We start from the raw sequence: 12,877 nt of genomic DNA on the forward strand, positions 1-12,877 counted from the left end.
GTGAGCCAACGTCGCCTCCTCTCTCTAGCAAGGACTCACTTTGGTCTCCTGATTCCCTTTCTCTTCGTGAGTCCAGAGGAGGAAGGCAATGAGCCACGCTGGCAGGACTTGGCCTCGGCTGGCACGAGCTGGGTATTCATGTATTCACGCACTAAGCAGCCGCCCGTGGGGCTCACGCCATGCCTGATGCCAGGGAAAGGGGGAGCACCGCAGACAGGGACGGCCAGGAGCACAGCGCAGAGAGCCAGCCTGAGAAGAGCTGTCCCCGAGCAGGAGCCGGGGGACTCCGGAGTGAAGAGAGGTGCTCAGTATAGCCTGGAAGGCCCAGGAAGCCTCCCGGAGGAGGCCGCCTGCATCCTGTGCTCAGTGAAGGCAGGAACTGGGCTGCCCCACTCAACACGGGATCCCAGATGCTCAGCAGTGTGGAAGGAAGTGACTGGAAGCTCAGATCTGAAGGCCAACCAGGTCCAGCTCCAGCAGAGGCGGGCACGTGTGTTCAAGGTGGAGGAAACGTCCTGGCCACAGGCTCGGAGGTGGGCTTTGCGTAAATCACTGTGCAGAGGGCCTGGGACCTCCCGGGGGAGCAGGGAGTGGCGGAAGCTGAGGCTGGAGGCAGTGCTGCATTTCGGGTCTAGGCCTCAGAGCTCGTAAAAATAGCTCGCTGCTTTCTTAAACCGTTATGTGGTTTCTCCTCTTCCTTCATTCCTTGCCAAGCCCGGAAAGCCAGGTTCGGTCACTGCTGGGAAGTATGAGGTGACACTCGGGTTTGCAGGCAGGGCAAGTTGTGGGGAGGTGGGGGTGGCCCCCTATTTGCTGGGGGCAGACCTGCCATTTGAAAGCCACCTTCCTCATGTATAGCGCTCACATGGGAGAACAGGAGTGGACCTGCAGGGATCCTGGGTGGGGCGTGACAGAGTCTCAGGGGAAGTTGGGGAACGTCTCTGCCGGATTTGGGGCTCCCAGTCTCTCTGATCACCTATCGGGTTTATCGGGCACCAAAACTGGAGCCCATCCTGCAGGGGTGGTGTCAAATCAGACCCAGGTGGCCTGGGTCAGTGCCCATCATGCAGAGTGACCCTCTGTCCCCTCCATGCCCAGCGAGGCCAATGGGCAGCTAGGAGACGAGGTACCGTCTGGCTCGATAGAGAGCCAAAGAGGTAATGCTAATGTCTTTTAAAATTAGAATGAAAATGTTTATTGCAGAGCAGAACCTGCGTCAGCTCAGAGTCCTGTGGGAAGGGAACGGCTTTATCGCAGCCTTTCGCTTTTATTTTTGCACATTTGCTTTTTATTTGCCGGTGGTGCTGCTGACGGGCCCTCGGAGTGGGTCTGTGTCTGGACACTTCTGGGAGCCTTGGACGGCTCCAGAGAGGGAGCAGGAGCTGCCAGGGTGAGTGTGAGGGCCCATCAGGGGTTCAGAGGACTTGGGGGATGTGAGAGCAGGAAGCTGTGACTGTGTATGTATGTGTGTCCTTGCGCCCGTGTGTCCTTGTGTCCAAGTGTGTGTCCAGCCCGATGTATGCGTGGCACGTGTGGCTTTCCATGTGTCTTTCTCTGTGTGCATGGTGGCTGTGAGAGCCGTCCATGCGTGAGATTGAGCGTGGATCTCTGCCTGTCTCTGTGTGCACTCATGAGTTGTGTGTGTGTCTTTGTTGTCGGAGGTGGCCATGGGTGTGGCTGGGTGTGGGTCTTGGCCCTCTCTGTCTGTTTGTGTGGATGTGTGTGTGCATCTTAGGGAGACACGTGGGTGTGTGACTGGTGGGTCTTTGTGGGTGCAGACATCCATGTGTGCAAGTTCAGAGGGGTATGCATGTGTATGTGAGTAAGCATGAGTGTGCACACACTGTGTGTGTGAATTGTATCATTTGAACATGTGAGCTTGCATGGAGAAAGATGTCACGTGGCAGAGAGTTGTGTGCATGTAATTGCATGTGTGTGCTGCATATGAGAACGTGTGGACTGAGCACACCTTGCACAGGAGGGCGTGAGCAGTGCTCGGTGTTGGAGCACATGTGTGAGCATGTATGTGAGCGCATATTGCACGCATTGCATATGCACACACATGTGGGGCGCTTCCATCTTGCATGGGGGAGTTCCCAGCAGAGCCCTCCCAGGCAGCTCAGCATGCCACCAAGGAGGTCACTGTCAACTCCCAGCCTCTCGCCTCAGCCCCAACTCCAGTCAGAGCCTGGAAAACCCTCCCCAGTCCCTCTGAGGGCTGTGGCCATTTTTAACCCAGCCTATTTGAACCAAGATGGTTTTGTCGAGATTTGCCTTCTGTAGCTTGGGCTATAAAAACAATGGGTGTTTTGTTTTTGGAAGGGGTGTTGCTTTCTAAAATCAAAAGACTTTGTGATACGAATGTGCTTTTTCAAGGTGCACCCACCCCTTGTGATGAGGACCCCTGGTTAACAGAGGTCAGTCCGGCCCAGGAGAGGCTGCTGCCCCACGATTGGTTTCCGGGATCCACCTTCCAGGAAGGCTGCCCCAGCTGGGTGGTGAGGGACTCTGGCCACAGCCCTGGAGATTGTCACCGTCCCCCAGATAGCCACACCGAAGCAGCCCTGCGCCCTGCGCTCTGCCACCTGCAGGGCATGACCCCCCAGCCGCTTCTCGGGCTAGAAAAGCCACGCCTTGCAGGGAACCTGGTGGCTGCTAGGCTGCTCCACGGAGCCAGGGGAACCTCCTTTTGATCTCTGTCCCCATCTGGCTCACTGTCCCTTCACTGGGATTTGTCATGTTATGGTATCACCCTCTGCAGATCCAATGGCTGGGTGGGTGAGTAGGTTGGGAGAGTCACATCTCACAAAATAGAAACCGGGTACTCTGCAGAATAGAATATGGTGGTGCCAGTGCGAGATGCGTATCTGGAGCCTGGCTTTGAATGCTGTGTGGCCTTGGGTGTGCTGCTGAGCTTCTCTGAGCCTTAGTATTCCCGCCTGTAAAATGGGAGCCATAGCAGTGCCAGGCTCAGGGCTGTCTCTTACTTGTTATCTTGGGGTCTTTCTGGAACGTGGCAGACTTCCATGGGCCAGATTGGTTCCGTGTGTCCTAGCTATGTGTGGTATCAGGCAGGTCACTTTATCTGTGCCTCAGTTTCATTACCTGCAATATCAGGCTAAATACAGTACCAGCTTCATGGGGATGTTGTGAGGGTTAAATTTCTTACCTTACATAAAAGGTTACAGTAAGTACTATAGAGCAGGAGCATTATTGTTATTTCTGGAATGCCTGAACTCAGATTAAAACATCCCGTCGGCACGCAATATCCTCTTTTTTTAAAATCACACAATGAGTAACCCACTCTTTCTGCAGCCTTGCCCGCCGTGTGCTGCTGTCAGGCAGCTGCTGTGTGCCAGGCATCTGGTTGGGCATGCCTGAGGCATCGTGTCATGGGTTATGGGGTGGGCATCTAGCGTGGGTGGGCCACACCAAATGCTGTGCCTGTCTCTCCTCCAACACTCTGGCAAGGCGGGCAGGGACTCAGGTTAAGTCACCCTGGGCAGCAGCCAGGGGTGGGAGCCAGTCGGCAAGGAAGCCACCTGGCAGCTCTCCCTCCGAGGGCGGATCTAGCAAGCTCGGGCTTGTGGTGGCTGTGGGCACCCGAGACTGTTGAGCACTTGTCCAAAGCCGACTCCATGTGAGCGTTGGTGGCACACAGCTGAGAGGAGAGTGGCACGAGATTTCCCCTGAGCCTGGCACCACACTGTGCCCTGAGCCCACCCCACCTCAAACCATGTCATGGACATGTTGATGACGAAATACTCAGGCTCACTCAGTGAGGCCCTCTGCCTGGGCCAGGCCATGTGCTAGAACAGCCTGCGTACATGATCTCATCTAGTCTTCGCAGAAACCCCTAAAGTAAATCCTTATTCCTATTTTATGGCGAGAAAGCTGAGGCTTGGAGACGTTTTGGAGTCTTCCAAATATGTAGAAGTCCTAGTTCTTCCAGTTGCTGAGTGACTTCAGGGCAGCTCCTTAACCTCTCTGAGCCTCTGTATACTCACTTTGTAGCATGTAGCAAAGATTCAGTGAGACAGTGTAGCTAAAACACTGAGCCTGGCAGTTTGCACAGTAAGTGATCCCCAGAAAAGGCTGTTATTGTTATTACTATTGTTGTTTTGACTTTTTGCAAAGTGATATTCCTTGCCAGTTTAACAGGGCTACCAGTAAGATTTGAAGTGGATGCCTTGATGTCTACAGACAGGGGTTATTTTAGGAAGAGAACACTTTATTATGATTAGCAACAGATAAGTTTGTAAGTTTCCTGCCTAGAGGAAACACTCCTCTTCTCTTGATGGTCTTATTGGATGGGGGTGAAACTTCTGTTTCATGGATTTTTGCCTCTGGACCCAGACCTCACTCATTTGGATGCTTTGAGCAACAGGTCTAGTGTATAGTGGATGCTCAGCCAGTGCTTGTTTGATGAGTGGGTGAGCAGTGTACCGTGCTCGCTGTGGCTAACGGGTGACTGGGTCCAGGCACAACCGGGCAGCTTCCCATGAACAGGGTGCCTGATGGAATGATCTCCCCTTTGCAGAGGTGTTCCTGGGTGCTGGGAACATCCCTTGGAGTCAGTCACTTAACTGTGAGTGTGATGGCCAGAGATAAAGTTGCTGGCAGGAAACTGAGATGCTATCTTCCAACTCGAAGACCAGGGAATGGGTTAGAGGCAATGGTTATGACTTTGACAGAGAGGCGTACGTCAACTGTAAGGGAAACTTCATTCATTCATTCATTCTTTCAATGAACATTTCTGTGCTCAGTGCTGGGATGCAGGGAGATGCCCTGTTGGGGCCGAGTGAAAGAAGAGAACTAGTTGTTGCATGAATCTCAAATAGACTTTTTAGGGACTTTGTCACACTTGGGGAGGATCTGGGGCTGCTGTCTACTATGATGGGCAGGACTCTTACAGATCTATCTGAGAGGAACTTACCTGGAGTCAGCTTAAAGAAAAGAAGATTTTTATTGGCTCATGTGACCTGAAAGGGTCAGGTGTCCAGCTTCAGGTATGGCTGTATCCAGCTACTCAAATGATGTTATCTCATCCTACTCAGATCCTGGCTCAGCTTTCCCCTGTATGGGTGGGCTTTGTTCTGAGCCAGGATTCTCCCCTGGCAGCTCTGTTTCACCATCTTGGCACCTCCTAGGGAGAGAAAGCACCTCTTTCCCAGGCTTCAGCAAACGTCCCAGGATTCCCCCTGATTGGACCAACTTGTGTCCACGCACTTGCCCAAGCCCTTCTGACCATCTGGAATGTCTCTCTCTTACCTAACCCTAACCTACTTGCGCCTCCAGTCCTGCCTAAGCACCATGGCTACTGCTGAGTGTCTCTTCTCTTTCTGTCTTTATTGTCGTCTGCATTTTCTCTCTCGTGGGGCACAGTCATCTTTTTTGTGTCTTCTGTCTAATTCCAGCATGTCCTGGCTGCACCATCTTCGTGTCAGGTAAACTAGGGCTCTTCATAGGCCAGAGCTTCCTTTTTCTGCCTTTCTCCCTTCCCCCTTACATAGTATGAAAAACAGGATTGGTGCCGACTTCATGCTTGTTGATGGATTTGGGGCGTTAAGAAGGATTTAATCAAGAAGCCAAATCTCAGGATGGCTCATAGGAGGTTTGTGGGCTAACAGAGGCCAAAGAGAAGCCCAGGAAGCATCTTCTGAACCCTATAATTTGCAGAGGTCCCAAAGCCTTGGACAGTCACACTGACCAGGCGGGGACGTAGGAAAGGAGGAAGGGCCTGATTCAGAAGCCAGGCTTCCCTGGTTCAAATCCCAGCTCTTCACCCTTCTGGCTGTGTGATGCAGGGCAAGTTGCTTTATCTCTTTGTGGCCCTGGTTCCTCGTCTATAAAATGAGATAATTCACACAACATATGGAAAGAAAGGACCTGGCACGCAGTGCGGACTGCTGGCCATGATCATTACTGCTGGGCTGTTTTCAGAGCCACTAGGCCAGAAGAGGGGTTAGAAAGTTCGCTCCTGGTCACCAGAGGAGGAGACAGCAGCCACTGAGCTTCAGAGACACCTACAAGTTCACGGAGCACCAAGAGTCAGATCGGCCCCACCAGGTGACCTTGACTCCTTTCGGGACTGCCTGAGCACACAGGCCGCTGTGGCCCTCAGAGAATGTGGATGCTTCTTTTGAAGAAAGGACAGAGGTAGGGAGGGGACCTTGTGGCTCCCATACTGGATGAATGGGACGTGAGTCTTGGTGGTTCTACCCGAAACGCTCTGCTTCCCCCGCCGGGTTTTTCCAGCTGTGTCTTCTAACTGTTCTCCTCTAAGGAGCTGTCCTTGGCTGATCCATCCAGGGACCCAGGCTCATTGCTGTCCCCGGAACTGACTTGGGGGCCACAGTGAGGATCGGGGCCCTGCGTTGGGGAGGGTGCCACTGCCCCATTCCCTGGGCCAGTATGTGTCCTTCACTGCTCCTGGTGCGAAGATGTATGGCCTGGCTCTCCCCAGGCAGTCTTATTTATTTCTGCCTCTTCGGAAATATTTGGGGGTGGTTAAAAGGAAATATTCTTCTAGCTGTAATGAAATGGGATTTGGGGGTTTTGGAATGATCAGCCGTGGCCTCGGGGGCCTGACGCTGGTTGATTTGATCGCTGAGTTGATAGGCAATGGCCATTGATTTCTGTCCGCCTCCTCCCAGGAAGGGGCTGATGGAAGAGGTGACTCAGCAAAGGGGAGATGTTTTGAAATTCAGGAGAGGGCTGCTGGGGGAAACCAGGAAGCTGCGTGTGTGTGTGTGTGTATACACATGTGCTCTGCACGCCTCTCCAGGACTTAGAACCCACACCCCCTGGGAGATGGGGACTGTAGATTGCTTCCTCTCAGCTGTCTTTCCCAGAAGTATCGGGAGAAGAGTTGGGACTTGGGAGCCACACAGACCTGGGTTTGAAGCCTACATCTGTCACTTCCCAGCTGGGTGGTAACCATCTATCACTTCCCAGCTAGGTGGTAGCCTTGTGTAAGTGGCTTCACCTCTCTGTGACTCAGTTTCCTTGTCTGTAAAGTGATCAACAATAATACCTGCTGCATGGCTGTTCAGAGGATTGAGAATTTCTCTAATGGAAATTCATGGCAGCTCTGATTTCAGTGATGATATTAACTAATAATTAGTCTTTTTTTTTTTTTTTTTTTTTTTTTTTTTTTTTTTTTTTTTTTCATGACCGGGTCCTTCTCTGATGCCCAGGTTAGTGTGCAGTGGCATGATCATAGCTCACTGCAGCCTTGACCTCCTAGGCTCAAGCGATCCTCCCATCTCAGCCTCTTGAGTAGCTGGGACTATAGGCATATGCCACCATGCCCAGCTCATATTTTTATTTTTAGTAGACATGGGGTCTTTCTATGCTGCCCAGGCTGGTCTCAAACTCTTAGACTCAAGTGATCCTCCCACCTCAGCATCCCAAGTAGCTGGAACTACAGGCAGAGGGAGCAGAGGCCAATTTATTGTAAGGACAGGGTTTTGCCATGTTGCCTAGGCTGGTCTCAAACTCCTGGACTAAAACAATCCATCCACCTCAGCCTCACAAAGTGCTGGGATTACGGGCATGATTGCAGCTGGAACTACAGCAGGTGCCACCATGCCTAACCCCAGCTCATATTTTTCTTTTTAGTAGAGATGGGGTCTTGCTATGTTGCCCAGGCTGGTCTCAAACTCCTGGACTTAAGTGATTCAAGCCATTCACCCACCTTGGCCTCCCAAAGTGCTGGGATTACAGACATGAGCCACTGTACCTAGCCCTGGCTAATATTTTTATTTTTATTGGAGATGGGGTCTTGCTGTGTTGCCCAGGCTGGTCTGAAACTCTTAGGCTCAAGTAATTCTCTCAGCTCAGCCCTGAAGTGTTGGAATTACAGGCGTGTGCCACCACACCTGGCCTAATAATGAGTCTTAATTGCTGATAGAAATAAGGAAAGGCACCAGGTGGATGCCAAGGAAGAGGTGGTCGATTTTGACTGAGGCAATCCTAGAAGACTTCCGAGAGAAGGGCCTTGAATGACATCACTTCCAACAACATGTGACAGAAAGGGGTAGAGCAGAAAACACATTTCTGTTTGAGGAATTCATAGGCACAAAGGCAGTGAGGCATAGAATCTCTGGTGAGATGGGAGGACAGTTGCCATCCAGTATGGCCAGGAGAGGAGAGAGGGACAGGGACAACCTGGGGACAGGGAGAGGCAAGAATGTAGTGGAAGAGAAGCGTTGGGCTTTGTGCAGTCAGAAGCTCAGCTGATGGGGTTGCTAGGGGCTGTGTGCAAGCAAGGCCCACGTGGTGGCAAGATGGCTGCGTTTGAAATTCAGAAGCAATGGTAACACACAATGCCACCTCCTATTGGCTGGACAGTGTGTGTCAGGCATTGCATTAACTTATACCATCTCATTGAATCGCACCTCTGTCCCCGTTTTACAGGTGAGGAAACTGAGGTTCTTTGTAGCATCTACAGGTATACCCAAATGTACAGCTTTTGGTGACAGTGGGCCATGTTCCTTTGAATCACACCCAAGGTCTGCCAAGACCTCCAGCGGTCTTCACACCCTGTGGCCAAGCTCACGTGGGGTGCACCTGCAGTCCTTGAGCCCATGTCAGTTTCTCCTTTGCAGAAACTTTTTCACATCCAACTGGGGTGCATCCATTCTTCTTCAGGATTTCCTGCCTAATCTAATCAGGCAAAGATGTCCTGTAGATGTCACTTGTAATTCTTTTCTCCGTGTTCCCAGCTAAGTTCTTCTGTTGCCTCAGGGAGTTCCGGGAGCTGCAGGTTTCACCTGGGTAGGTCCCAGCGCTACAGTTGCCACCATATTTACTCTGTCCTTGCTGGCTCCAGGATGTTGGGGGTGTTGGGACATGTGCCCTGGCAGGCAGAATGCCCATCCTGTAGGCGAGGGAGCAGACAGTGCATGGAATGGAAAGGTCTGGGATGGGACTTGTAAGCTACAGTGAGAAAACAAATGCCTGAAATCAAAATTCAAGAGGGTGAAAAGCAAATAAATGAGGTAGGACAGTTCGGGAAGGCTTTGGGTGGAATTTATTTTTTTTTTGGGGGACGGAGTTTCGTTCTTGTTGCCCAGGCTGGAGTGCAGTGGCGCGATCTCGGCTCACCGCAACCTCCGCCTCCTGGGTTCAGGCAATTCTCCTGCCTCAGCCTCCTGAGTAGCTGGGATTACAGGCATGCGCCACCATGCCCAGCTGATTTTTTGTATTTTTAGTAGAGACGGGGTTTCACCATGTTGACCAGGATGGTCTCGATCTCTTGACCTCGTGATCCACCCACCTCGGCCTCCCAAAGTGCTGGGATTACAGGCATGAGCCACCGCGCCTGGCCGGGTGGAATTTATTTAAATTTTTTTTTTAACTTTTCATTTCAAGATAATTTCAAAAAGATTGACAAAAAGTTACAAAATCAGTGCAAAGAATTCCCTGGATTCCCTGAATGTTAACTTCCAACCTAATCACAACACAATTACAAAGTCAGAAAAATTAACGTGGATGAAGCACCCATCACATAACGGACTGATCTGACTCAAATTTTGTCAAGTGTCCCATTGGTGTCCTTTTTCTGGCCCAGGGTCCAGTTCTGGATCATGCAATGCATGGAATTGCTATTTCCCCATAGTCTCCCGTAATCTCAAACAGTTTTTCAGTCTTCCTTTGTCTATCTTGACTTTGACACTTTTGATGAAAACTGGCCATTTATCTTGTAGAATGTCCCTCCATTTGAGAATGCAGGGTGTTGACTTATGATTGGATTCAGCTTGTGCGTTTTTAGCTACAGGAGTGATGCTGTGTCCTCCTCCGTGCATTGGATCAGGAGGCACCGCTGCTGTTCACTTTGGTTACTTGCTCAAGGTGATGTCTGGCTGGATTCTCTGCTGTAAGATTATTATTTTTCCCTTTGTAACTAATAAGTACTTGTGGGGAAACATTTTGAGACAGTGTAATACTCTGTCTCTCATCATCCTTTTGCCCAGTAATTTTAGCATGCATTGATGCTTCTTGCTTGAAACAATTATTGCTATGGTGTTGGCCAAATGGTGATTTTCTGTTTCCGTCATTACTTCTACGTTTATTAATTGAAGAGATTTTTTCCTTCTTCCCTATTTATTTATTCAATTTTTTGTTTATATCAGCGTGGACTCAGATTCATATTTGAACCTGTTTCCCTCCCTCTCTGCTGCCTCCATCCCCACCGTCTCCGCTCACTATCTTTTCTCTTTTCCCCCACCTCTTTTCTCCTCTGTCTCCACCCATTCCCTCTTCTCATTGCTCCACTCTCCTCTCCTTCATTTTCTCTTCCTCTTTTTTTTTTTTTTTTGCAACTTTTTTTCTTGCTGAGGAAACCATGCTATCCCGTACAGTTTCTGTCCATTGGGTTTGGCTGAGTGCATCTCCATGGTGTCATTTAACTCTCTCCTCCATCCCCTGGGTCTCCTGTGAGCTGGTGGTAGCCCCTGAGGCTTGATCAGATGCCAGCTCAACATTTTTGGCAAGACCACGTTGCCACATGCCCTTCAGCAGCGGCAAACGAGGTCTGGCTGTCTCCCTTTCGGGACGTGGAGATTGATTGGTGGGTTCAGGGGCTATCAGCAGGTCCAGCCGTTGTCAAGTTCCCCACCAGCTTTTCATCCGCTGGATTTCGTAGCCACTGGTAATCATTGCCTGGGTCTGTGAATTCATTAGGGCTTGCTAAACCTTCATTAGGTCCCTCTTTCTCTACAGAGAAACCGCCCCTCGTCAATTATTTGCTTACCCTGAAGGAAAGTATGTCTACAAAAGGGAAGAGAGATGCTTAAATCTTTCTCTTTATTTGCTGGTTTTCAAAATAATGAGCTGGTTCCCTAGCATCCTCCAAAGGTGGCCTATTGAGAGTTTTTAGAAATCTCATTATAGGCCAGGCATGGTGGCTCACACCCCAACATTTTGGGAGGCCGAGGCGGGTGGATCACCTGAGATCAAGAGTTCGAGACTAGCCTGGCCAACATGGTGAAACCCCGTCTCTACTAAAAATACAAAAATTAGGTGGGTGTGGTGTATGTGCCTGTAATCCCAGCTACTTGGGAGGCTGAGGCAGGAGAATCGTTTGAACCCAGGAGGCAGAGGTTGCAGTGAGCTGAGATCGTGCCACTGCTCTCTAACTTGGGCAACAAGAGCAAAACTCTCTCTCTCAAAAAAAAACCCCAAAACATATATATTATATATGATGATATATATAATGATATATATATCATCATAAGCCCATAGATGCAAGTGTAACAGAAGTGTCTTAATCCATTTCAGCTCCTGCCCTTGTTTATGCTCCGATTGTCCCATCCCTGGCATGTCGGGGCCCCTGACCCCCTGGACTCCCCCAGCGACTTTGGATGGCCCCTTGCTTTCTGGGAGGACAGGTTGTTCCAAGCTCATTTCATGTTTCCCACCTCAGCCTTGGACTCAGACTTTGCTTGAGGGAGCCCTGGACCAGTGGTATTTAGAGACCACAGTCCGGGTGCTGAAAGAACAAATGTACATAACATCTGTTATCACACAGGTTGAGGCATTTTCCGTAGTCCACAGTGGATAGGATGGTGGAGAAGGGGCAAGGCAATGGCTTTGAACTTGGATCTCATCTCTTTCCTAACCCTATTAAACTACTTCTCCAACTTCTTCATTTAGAAAGCAAGGGTGGATCTCCTCTCATCTCTAACAACTTCTTTTTGTTTGTTGGTTTGAGACAGGGTCTGCCTCTCTGTTGCCCAGGCTGGAGTTCAGTGGCATGATCATAGCTCACTGCGTCCTCCAACTCCTGGGCTCAAGCCACCTTCCTGCCTCAGCCTCCAGAGTAGCTGGAACTACAGGTGCCTGCCACCACGCTTGACTAATTTGTTTTTTTTTAAAGTAGAGACGAGGTCTTGCTATGTGGCTCAGGCTGGTCTCGAATTCCTAGCCTCAAGCAATCCTCCCACCTAGGCCTCCTGAAGTGCTTCGTCTCCAGCTTCTTGATTAGTATTGGCATTTTCTTGGGGAAGGTCTTTGAGGTCAGAGACTCGCCTAGACAACCAAGGCCGCTTGTGATCCATCCCTCCCCGGTGGGATGCTACAGGCTTTTGTTCTGGTACTTGACATGGTAACTCCAGCACAAGGGGCTTGTCACTGCTGTTTGCCTCTTAGCATCTTGGGGTTGAGGGGTGGTGAACAACAAGAGAATTCACTGAGGGACCTCTTCTTCCCCCATCAAACCCAGACCAGACAAACGCCGTGTAATATTCCTTCGCCAGAGCGACTCAAACATTAATACAGCCTCCAAGTGTTACCTCTGCCTTTCTCAGAGCAGGCTGCGTTCTACATTGGAGATTAAAACTCACATTTCATTTTTATATGCTGTGCTTAATCCAATAATGATTTCATGTTACAAACAGCAATAATATCTTTCAGCATAGTTAATCAGAATAGACTTAATGCTGTCACTATTTATTAACCTTTGTTGAAAAGCAAGAAGTTTCTCTCTAATCTGTGATTGTTGGTCTTGTCAGGCTCTATCAAGTGAAAAAACAGTTTTGGCATTCGTTAAAATGGTGCGAATCCTGAAATGACAATTGGAGCTGGATGGTATTTGGTGCATGAAATCTTCGTTGTGTTCACCAGGATAACCGAGAAGCTGGGGCGGCGTGAACGGAGGACTGAGTGTTTCATCCCCAAGTCCCTCTTGGATAAAGAAACTGTTCTTATGAATCGGGGAAGTGGGGCAGAGGCTGGGGTGGAGGGGAGGGGAAGGGTGAGGCCTGCTGGTACCTCTCGCCAAAGAAACATCATTACTTCAAGACAATGGCTTTTGGCCGGGCACAGTGGCTCATGCCTGTAATCACAGCCCTTTGGGAGGCTGAGGTGGGTG

General features: G+C 50.2%; 1 protein-coding gene across 8 annotated transcripts in view; it reads left to right on the forward strand.

Annotated features, from left to right (window-relative positions):
* CUX2 (cut like homeobox 2) overlaps positions 1-12,877 on the forward strand; it is a 327,980-nt gene that overhangs the window by 72,298 nt on the left and 242,805 nt on the right. For 2 of the 8 annotated variants that reach the window (XM_017542273.2, XM_037743463.1), the window contains exon 1: positions 870-1,390. The exons of the other annotated variants lie outside the window; for them this stretch is intronic. The gene's annotated coding sequence lies outside the window, so the exon portion shown is untranslated. Of the gene's footprint in view, positions 1-869; positions 1,391-12,877 lie in introns of those variants that run through there. 8 annotated transcript variants of the gene reach the window in all.

The sequence above is a fragment of the Cebus imitator genome, unplaced genomic scaffold (genome assembly GCF_001604975.1).
Source record: "Cebus imitator isolate Cc_AM_T3 unplaced genomic scaffold, Cebus_imitator-1.0 Scaffold8, whole genome shotgun sequence".
Lineage (NCBI taxonomy): Eukaryota > Metazoa > Chordata > Mammalia > Primates > Cebidae > Cebus > Cebus imitator.